The following is a 10425-nucleotide window of genomic DNA, read 5'->3' on the forward strand; positions in this document are numbered from 1 at the left end:
GACCTGGAGTTTTCCGCATTGATCTTTAGACCATTTCTCTTTGCTCCTCATCCCCCGCAGCCTATTTGCAGAATTCAGCCCTCCACCTTTCCTCCTAGGTGTTAATGGACATTGATATGGTTTTATCATGACTCATTTCCTTTACATCACTTCTCCATCTTTTCCAGGCTATACATATTCAGCACCATTATCACCAGTTCCTTTCCCTAGAGCATTTTGCTTCCTGATCCAGCTCTCCTACATTGCAGGCTGAAATCATAGAATCATAGAAAATTAGGGTTGGAAGAGACCTCAGGAGGTCATCTACTCCAACCCCCTGCTCAAAGCAGGACCAATTCCCAACTAAATCATCCCAGCCAGGGCTTTGTCCAGCTGGGCCTTAAAAACCTCTAAGGAAGAGATTCCACCACCTCCCTAGGTAACCCATTCCAGTGCTTCACCACCCTCCTAGTGAAATAGTTTTTCCTAATATCCAACCTAAACCTCCTCCGCTGCAACTTAAAACCATTACTCCTTGTTCTGTCATCTGCCACCACTGAGAACAGCTGAGCTCCATCCTCTTTGGAACCCCCTTCAGGTAGTTGAAGGCTGCTATCAAATCCCCCCTCACTCTTCTCTTCTGCAGACTAAATAAGCCCAGTTCCCTCAACCTCTCCTTATAAGCCATGTGCCCCAGCCCCCTAATCATTTTTGTTGCCCTCTGCTGGACTCTCTCCAATTTGTCCACATCCTTTCTGTAGTGGAGGGCCCATAACTGGACACAATACTTCAGATGTGGCCTCAACAGTGCCGAATAGAGGAGAATAATCACTTCCCCATATCTGCTGGCAATGCTCCTACTAATGCAGCCCAATATGCCGTTAGCCTTCTTGACAACAAGGGCACACTGTTGACTCATATCCAGCTTCTCATCCACTGTAATCCCCAGGGCCTTTTCTGCACAACTGTCACTTAGCCAGTCGGTCCCCAGCCTGTGGCAGTGCATGGGATTCTTCCGTCCTGAGTGCAGGACTCTGCACTTGTCCTCATTGAACCCCATCAGATTTCTTTTGGCCCAATCCTCCAATTTGTCTAGGTCACTCTGGACCCTACCCCTACCTTCCAGCGTGTCTCCCTCTCCCCCCAGCTTAGTGTCATCTGCGAACTTGCTGAGGGTGCAATCCATCCATCATCCAGATCATTCATGAAGATGTTGAACAAAACCGGCCCCAGGACCAACCCCTGGGGCACTCTGCTTGATACCAGCTGCCAACTAGACATGGAGCCATTGATCACTACATGTAGATCCCGACAATCTAGCCAGCTTTCTATCCACCTTATAGTCCATTCATCCAATCCATATTGTTTTAACTTGCTGGCAAGAATACTGTGGGAGATCGTATCAAAAGCTTTGCTAAAGTCAAGATATATCACATCCGCTGCTTTCCCCATATCCACAGAGCCAGTTATCTCATCATGGAAGGCAGTCATGTTGGTCAGGCATGACTTGCCCTTGGTGAATCCATGTTGACTGTTCCTGATCACCTTCCTCTCCTCTAAGTGCTTCAAAATGGATTCCTTGAGGACCTGCTCCATGATTTTTTCCAGGGACCGGCAGTCTAAGTTACCAGGACACAATAAAATGGCATTGCTTTGTGTGCTTCTTTTGCTATGGACAAGAACATTCAGATAGGAGGGGGGTGGGTGCAGTTTCAGAATCTAAGGAGGAAAGAAGTTCTCTAAATTCTCTATCCTGTAGCCCTATTCATGTCAATGGCAAAACTCCCACTGATGGCAGCAGGGCAGGATTAGACCTTGCACAGATAGGAGGATGGCAGTGGTTGATTTCTTTGCAACATTGTCATATTGCAGGTTTCAGGTCCTGCATGGCACTGTGTGCCCTCAACTCCTGAGGAAGTCAGTGGAAGTTGAGGGTACAAAGTTCCTTACAGGATTGGCCCCTCAATTTATTTTCCTGCCGTATTCCCCAGTTTCCTCTCTCTGTTGTACACTTCTCTCGTCAGCTTCGGTCTCTACTGAGTATGATGTTCGCCACCCTGCTGCATTACTAGCACTCTTATCTGCAGTCAGTCCCCGCCATGTCGCTACAATTAGCATTGCTGAAACAAACTGTAGCACATAGGAGCCTTGGCTGAAGAAGATTAGTGCATTTTGCAGCTCGCTTGTTGTTGTCTGTGTGGGTCCTGTACTGAGATCCCTTGGGAGTGGTACCCTGTGTGTCTGATCAAATCCACACGGAAATCCACACACAAGCTTCCTGTGATGTTGGATCTGGCCCTATATAGGGGCCACTTACTGCAAAGATACAGTTTCATAAGGAGCTGGATTAAAAACTGATGGGTGGCCGACATAACGTGATTGACAGGTCCATTATTATTACTTGGATAGCAGATAGAGAGACCCCAAAGGAGAAACGGCCCTCACTGTGCTAGGTGCAGTACAAACACACGGGACGAGACAGTCCCTGCCCCAAGAGCTTACAGTCTAAACAGACAAAGGGCTGGTGAAAGGAAGGAGGAAATGATTTGCCCAGGAATCTGTGGCAGATTGAGGAATTGAATTTAGATCTCCTGGATCCCAGTCCAGTGCCTTAGCCTCAAGATCACCTTTCTTCTCTGAAAATCGAATGTTCCTAACATCATGTGCTACATTGTACACTAGCACCTAGAGGCCTCGAATCTAACCAAGGCTCCATTTTGCTAGGCACTCTGTATATACACATTGACTGCCTAGGAAGGAGTTCTGGAGAAAGGGATCTGGGGGTCATAGTGGACCACAACCTAAATATGAGTCAACATTGTAACAGTTGGAAAAAAAAGAGAACATCACTCCAGGATGTATTATCAGGAGTGTTATAAGCAAGACACGAGAATTAATTCTTCCGCTCTACTCCGCGCTGATACGGCCTCAGCTGGAGTATTGTGTCCGGCACCGCATTTCAGGAAAGATGTGGACAAATTGGTGAAAGTCCAGAGAAGAGCAACAAAAATGATTGACGGTCTAGAAAACATGACCTATGAAGGAAAATTGAAAAAAATTGGGTTTGTTTAGTCTGGAGAAGAGAAAACTGAGAGGGGACATAACAGTTTTCAAGTACATAAAAGGTTGTTAGAAGGAGGAGGGAGAAAAATTGTTCCTGTTAATCTCTGAGGACAGGACAAGACGCAATGGGTTTAAATTGCAGCAAGGGCGGTTTAGGTTGGACATTAGGAAAAACGACCTGTCAGGGTGGTTAAGCATTGGAATAAATTGCCTATGAAGGTTGTAGAATCTGCATCATTGGGGATTTTTAAGAGCAGGTTGGACAAACGCCTGTCAGGGATGGTCTAGATAATACTTAGTCCTGCCATGAGTGCAATGTTACCTGTCAGCTCTGTGTTCTTGGGGAACCAGGGTGCAGTATCCAGCCTGTCTGACTCACAAAAGACCCCTGGCCCCAGCCTCTGCTTGACCCAAAACCGATAAGAAGACTTACAAAAATCAATGAAAAGGCCATGGAAGACACACCTAAACCCCTCTGCACAAGGGTGACAGGATTAAGGAAACTCCCCTAGCCTCATTTGCATTGGAGATGGGACAGGGAGGCATCGCCATTAGCAACTTGCAGAAAGGAGAAGTAGAGCTTCGTATGAGAACTCAAGTGACACAGGTAGTACATTGCTAGAATTACAGACCCCCCCCCCCGAAGAGTAACCCTACTAAAGGAGAGTAACAGGCAAATCTGGTAACAGCAGGAGACTGGACTAGGTGACCTCTCAAGGTCCCTTCCAGTCCTATGGTTCTATGATTGTAAGAGACAGCTCCCTGCCCCAAAGAGTCTACGGTCTGGCCATGTATCAGTGAGAATGATTAAAGGATTAGAAAATATGTGATAGACTTGAGGAGATCAGGACTTGATCACATTTATAGGGTGCAGGCAGAATAAAGCCCCGATCGGTGGCATAAATACTTGGTGCTTTCAAAGGGCCAATTTCACAAAGCTGAAAAGAATTATGAGCCAGATCAGCTGGGAGGAAAAATTTAATCAGAAAAATGTGACTGATAGTTGGGAATTCTTTATAAATACGTTATTAGATGTCCCAAAGTCCAACATCCCACAATCGAGCAAGAAGCCGATATTGGTTAAAAACAAACAAACTGATTTAGCAGGGAAGCACAAGGCAGCAAGTGGAACAAATGGAACAAAGAAATAAAACAAATGGAAGAAAGGGGGAGTGGATAGTAATGAATATAAATCAGAAGCTAGGAACTGAAGAAAATTGATATGGGAAGCAAAGGGACACGAGAAATTTATGGGCAGCAGAGTTAAGGACAATAAGAAGGAGTTTTTAAAGTATATTAGGAACAAAAATAATGCTAACAATAGTATTGGTCCATTACTAGATGGAAAGGGTAGAATTATCAATAATAATGCAGAAAAAGGCTGAAGTGTTCAATACATATTTCTGTTCTGTACTTGGGAAAACAGATGATGTAGTCATATGATATGATAAACTCTTTATAATTCCACTATTATTTCAGGAGGATGTTAAACAGCAGCTACTAAAGTCAGACATTTTAAAATCAGCAGGTTCAGATAATTTCCTTCCAATAATTTTAAAAGAGCTGGGTGAGGGGATCACAGGATCATTAATGTTGATTTTCAATCATTCATAAAGTTCTGGGGAAGTTCTAGAAGGTTGGAAGAAATCTGATGATAAGTCAATATTTAAAAAGGGTAAACAGAATGACCCAGGTAATTATAGGCCTGGCAGTCTGACATTGGTCCTTGTCATCAGATGCTACCGGTGTGGTGCTCTGCTCTGTTCAATGTTGATATCACTCGGCTGCGTGCGTGTGTTCCCTCTGTGTGCTGCCCCAGCTCTGCGCAGATAGCTGACACGGCAGATCCCGAGAGAACCCCCAATGACCACAGACTCTAGTAAGGTACAAAGGCACGTTGGCCAGGTTTATTGTCAAAGAGAAACACAGTCTCCAGCTCCCGGGCAAACGAAGTCCAAGGTGCTGCTAAGGTGCTGCTAGCTAGTACATACGTGCTCCCTGGCAATGGACTCAACTCAGTCAGTGGTGGGACTTTCCACTGCCCCCTAGGCTGGACAAAGACACCGCCCCAGGGATGCATTTTTATACACAGGTACAAACAAGTTACACATCACTCCTGATGTATTGAGGTGCAACCCCTCTACGCAGCAAGGTACAACCCCTCTACATAGCAAGGTACAACCCCTCTACATAGTAAGGTGCCGCCTCTCACCTTGTACATGTTGGTTCGAACAAAACAACTCTATCCATCATATTACCCTTTTGGCCCTGTCATTGGGATGGGTCAGCCTGTTCCTTGTTATCTGTGTGGAGTGTACGAGTATGCGAATGTTCTGATATCTGGTGTCCAGCACCTTTTAGGTATGTCTCTCTTTGCAGCATCAGCCCTTTCCTTGTCAGCTTCTGTGAGCAGGGCCTGCCTCTGGCTCACAGCTTCACTTTGCTTTATGTTAGCAAAGTCTTGACCATTACTTTAGTTCAGGCCTTAGGCCTCATACCGGGCCTCTGATACCAGGGTTTATATCCCAGGCCTCCTCTTAATACAGTCCTAAGCAAGATAATGGAGTGGCTGATACAGGGGATTTGATTAATAAAGAATTAAAGGAAGGTAATGTAATCAATGCTAGTCCATGTGGGTTTATAGAAAATAGAGCCTGTCGAACTAACTCAATATCTATTGTGTTGAGATTACAAGTTTAGTTGATGAAGGCCATAATGTTGGTATAATATACTTATATTTCTGTAAGGTATTTAACTTGGTACCATGTGACATTTTGATTAAAAATTAGAAAGATGTAAAATTAACATGACACACATTAATTGGATTAAAAGCTGGCTAACTGATAGATCTCAAAATGTAACTGTAAACGGAGAATCATCATTGAATGGGTATGTTTCTAGTGAGGTCTGTGGGGATTGGATCTTGGCCCTACCCTATTTAACATTTTTATCAACGACTTGGAAGAAAACAAAATAATCTGATAAAGTTTGCAGGTGACACCAAAATTGGGTGGGTGGTATATATGGAAGAGGACTGGTCACTGATACAGAGTGATGTGGATCACATGATAATCTGGGCACAAGCAAACAATATGTGTTTTAATATGGCTAAATGCAAATGTATACATCTAGGCAAAAAGAGTGCAGGCCACACTCACAGGCTGGGAGACTCTATCTTGGGAAGCAGTGACTATGGAAAAGATTTGGGGGTTGTGGTGGATAATCAGCTAACGATGAGCTCCCAGTGGCCAAAAGAGCTAATGTGATCCTGCAATGCACAAACAGGGGAATCTCGAGTAGGGGCAGAGAGGTTATTTTACCTCTGTATTTGGCACTGATGCAGCATCTGCTGGAGTCCTGTGTCCAGTTCTGATGCCCACAATTCAAGAAGGAGGTTGATAAATTGAAGAGGGGTCAGGAGAGAGCCATGAGAATGATGAAAGGATTAGAAAAGAAGCTTACAGTGACAGACTTGAGGAGCTCAATCTATTTAGTTTATCAAAGAGAAGGTTAAGGGGTGACTTGATCATAGTCTATCATAGAACCATAGAATATCAGGGCTGAAAAGGACCTCAGGAGGTATCTAGTCCAACCCCCTGCTCAAAGCAGGACCAATCCCAACTAAATCATCCCAGCCAGGGCTTTGTCAAGCCGGGCCTTAAAAACCTATCAGTACCCTCATGGGGAACAAATATTTAATAATGGGCTCTTCAATCTAGCAGAGGAAGGTCTAACATGATCCAATAGCTGGAAGTTGAAGCCAGACAAATTCAGACTGGAAATAAAGCATATTGAGATTAATAGACCACTGGAAAAATGAACCACGGCTTGGGATGGATTCTCTGTCACTGACAATTTTTAAATCAAGTTTTTCTAAAGTATCTGCTCTAGGAATTATTTTGGGGCAGTTCTCTGGGCTGTGTTACTCCAGGGCCAGACTAGATGATCACAGTGGTCCCTTTTGGCCTTGAAATCGTTGATATATTGCCCCAAGAATCTGACTGCAATTATTGCAAATAAAAAGGGGTATTAAATCATGATATTGGCAGCAGGCGATTTGCTTCAATTGCATAAAAAATGTAATGGGCTTCCTTTAGGATTAAACTATTTATGAAGAACAGATTTTTCGCTGGCAATATGGAATCAAGCCGCGCGGAAGGTCTGGCGCTGGAGCAGTCCCGACTGATGTTATTATGGGCGTACTTTTGAATTCCTTGAACCGCTAGCTAAGTTGGAACATATTTCAGTCAGTCTCCCTCTTTATGCAAGACTGTTTTTATTTGTAATATGGGTGTATTTTAAAAATATGTATTTTTATATATATATATGTTTGCTGTTTTCTGGTGCTCTGGGCACCGATAGCTGGTGACATCACTTCAGGAAGGAGTTAGCTTTCACCCACCCTTTCTCCGTGGGGAGTAGAATGGAATCTGACCCAACCCTGCCGCCCCTTTCTCTGCTGTTTTTCGCCTGCTAGCTGCTCTGTTTGCTTTAGAGGCACAAGAGGTTTAGCTAAGGGTGCTACATGAAGGCTCTTTAAATGAGATGTCCTGTTAATTCATAGACAAGATGCCCGTAGGTGGGGCTCATGAATATGCAACACAGTCCCGGGGTTTTGTAGGACCAGTACAATATACTGCTGTTCCAGTACATTGTGGATGGCATCTCTGGCAGCTGTTAACATGGTGTCAGAAGTAAAACAGTTTTTACTGCTCCACTGTGGCTACGTCAGATACGGTAATCACCTCTCTGTTGAAGTTGCTGCCCATTAGGCAATGGGCAGGGGGAGAGGGTTGTGTGATTTGGGCATCTATGCAACTGGCAATGTACTGAGACCCCCCCCCCCCAATCTTGACACATAATCCACTGAATTATGATCAGATGGCCATGACAAAGATGGGCATAAATTAGAAAGCTGGGATCTGATTTTCAGGCCAAATCCTCTGATGGAGCAAATCAATGCAAGCCCATTGCTGTCCATGGAGCGATGTCAATTGATCTAACCCTTAAATTTTGGGACGATGATTGGTCGGGATTTTGGTCTAGACGGATCACTGATCCTGACTTTTGTTTGACTAGTCTGCCTCTCTCATCACAGGGATTTCTGAGCACCAGTCTAGCTTCATTTGAACCAGGGAACCTGAGCTGAAATGGTTCTCTAGCCGTTAGGAACCAGCTGGGCCGCTGAGTCCTCCGAAGCTTGGTGACGATATAGAAACACAATAAATAATACATATAAGGGCAGCAGAAATGAGGCAGAGATCAGAGGCTCTGCCTTGTATTGCTATTATTAACTATTCGTATTGTGGTAGTACCGAGGAGCTCCAGTCATGAACCAAGACCCCATTGTGACCTGTAGTGAGTCGTTGTGGCTCCCCTCCTGCCCAGCAGAGGGAGCACCTAGCCAGAAGCCTGAGGGGGTGGGGCTAAGGAGCGTTGAGCCCGCCCCTTCAAGGGTCAGGTGGCGACCCGGAAGGATAAAAGCTGGCAGCCAGAGCTCAGTCAGGGGCCAGCCGCCGTAGGGAGCAGACGTGCCGCAGGGAGCTTGAGACTGGGAAACCTCAGGGACCCAGGGCAGCTGCCCAGACTGGCCGGAGCTTCCCCGTGCCCGTTACCTGGAGGAGCTCCCAGAGCTTCCCCGCGCCCGCTACCCGGAGGAGCCCCCGGAGCTTCCCCGCGCCCGCTACCCGGAGGAGCCCCCGGAGCTTCCCCGCGCCCGCTACCCGGAGGAGCCCCCGGAGCCTCCTCGTCCCTGCTGCTACCCGGAGGAGCCCCTGGAGCACGCCTGGCCGGACTTCCCCGAGGAACTGCCGGACCTGCCACCAAGCCCTGGCCGCGAGGAGCCCGTGCTGGTGGACTGGCTGGGGACCGATGCCACGGACCAGGTAGGCCCTGAGGGGGAGACCGGAAGTAGCCCGGGGGCAGCCGGCCCCAGTCAGGCTGCAGACACACCCGAACCGATGTCAGTGTGTTGCGGTCAGGAGCCCCACTGACCGTCAGCGGTGATAGCCGCTGCTAGGGCCCCGGGCTGGGACGCCGTGGCGTGGGTGGGCCTGCGTCCCCCCTGCCCTGCCACACGCGGGTGGCAGACTCCCCCTCACCCCACGCTCAGGCGTAAGAGCCCGAGCTTAGGTACAGGATTGATTCTTTGCTCAGCCCTGAGCCAAAAGGGGTCTGAGCCCGGTGACTCTGTATTGTTGCTCAGCCCTGAAGCAGAGGGCCTGAGCCCCATTGACTCTGCATTGTTGCGCAGCTCCGAGCCAGAGGGCCCGCGCCTGGGGATTTTGTGTTTGTCGCCCAGGAACACCGGGGACCTGACGGCGTGTAGTGAGTCGGTGTGGCTCCCCTCCGCCCCTCGGAGAGGGTCGAGCCCCGGTCACACACGATTACATGACCCCTCTGTACAAACACTGAATAAAGTCAGGTCTTTCCCCAAGGATCTACAGCCTGAAGTAGAATTTATAAGAGAGATCGAGGGACCTGACCGAAGCCAGCGGAGGTGCGCCAGGAGTGAATTTGGTTTATGGATCTTAGTAGAGAGACAGCTCATTGGTCTGAATGATCACAGTCTAAATTCTCACAGATAAATAAAGGAAAGAGGAATTGTTTGTGATTTAAGCTGATGGTAGGACAAGGAGCCCTGGCTTGAAAGTAAAGGAGGAAACCTTCAGTGCCATGTGATAATGGTAAAAAATAACAGAGAGTCACTTTCTTCTAACACTGAACAAGGGACTCTGTTAGAACAAGGGAAACCGTATTATTCTTAAAGTGTTTTGCTCTCTCTTCTTCACTGGAGATATTCTGCCTAATGTCCTCTGCCGCAGTTTTAAATAAACAGTACAGCTATCCTCCCTCGTATCCAGTCCGGCCCCATGCTCTGAACTATGGGAGCATGGGCTGTTCTGAGCTGATGCTGTGATGTTACGTGCTTTGACTGGCAACAAGGTGACATTTCTTGGTGCAGCCTGGGTTCAGGGCACATTTGCCAAACTTTGTGACTGGAGCCTGAGCTTACCCCAGTGATCTTAGAATTCAGTCTCCCCCCCCCCTCCCCAGTACTAGCATGGAATTGCAGCTATCAGAGATGGAAAAGACCTATTTAGTCCCCCAACGCCTACTTCCTTTGGAGGAGTCAGTGTGGCTCACCAGCAAGGCCCAATAGATTGAGAAAATCTAACCTCTGTTTCTGGATCACCTGATGTCCCATAGGAAGCGAGTGCTAAAGTCACTTCCTCTCTCTGCCTCTGTTTCCCCGCTACCCCTTTGTCTATTGTAACAGATGGTGCAGGGACCAGCCGGCGCTTGCTGTGTGTTCGGGCAGCACCGAGCACGGCAGGGCCCTGATCTCCGCTGGGGCCTCTAGCCAGCACTGACCTAAAATAA

Source organism: Mauremys mutica, chromosome 10, assembly GCF_020497125.1.
Source record: "Mauremys mutica isolate MM-2020 ecotype Southern chromosome 10, ASM2049712v1, whole genome shotgun sequence".
Lineage (NCBI taxonomy): Eukaryota > Metazoa > Chordata > Testudines > Geoemydidae > Mauremys > Mauremys mutica.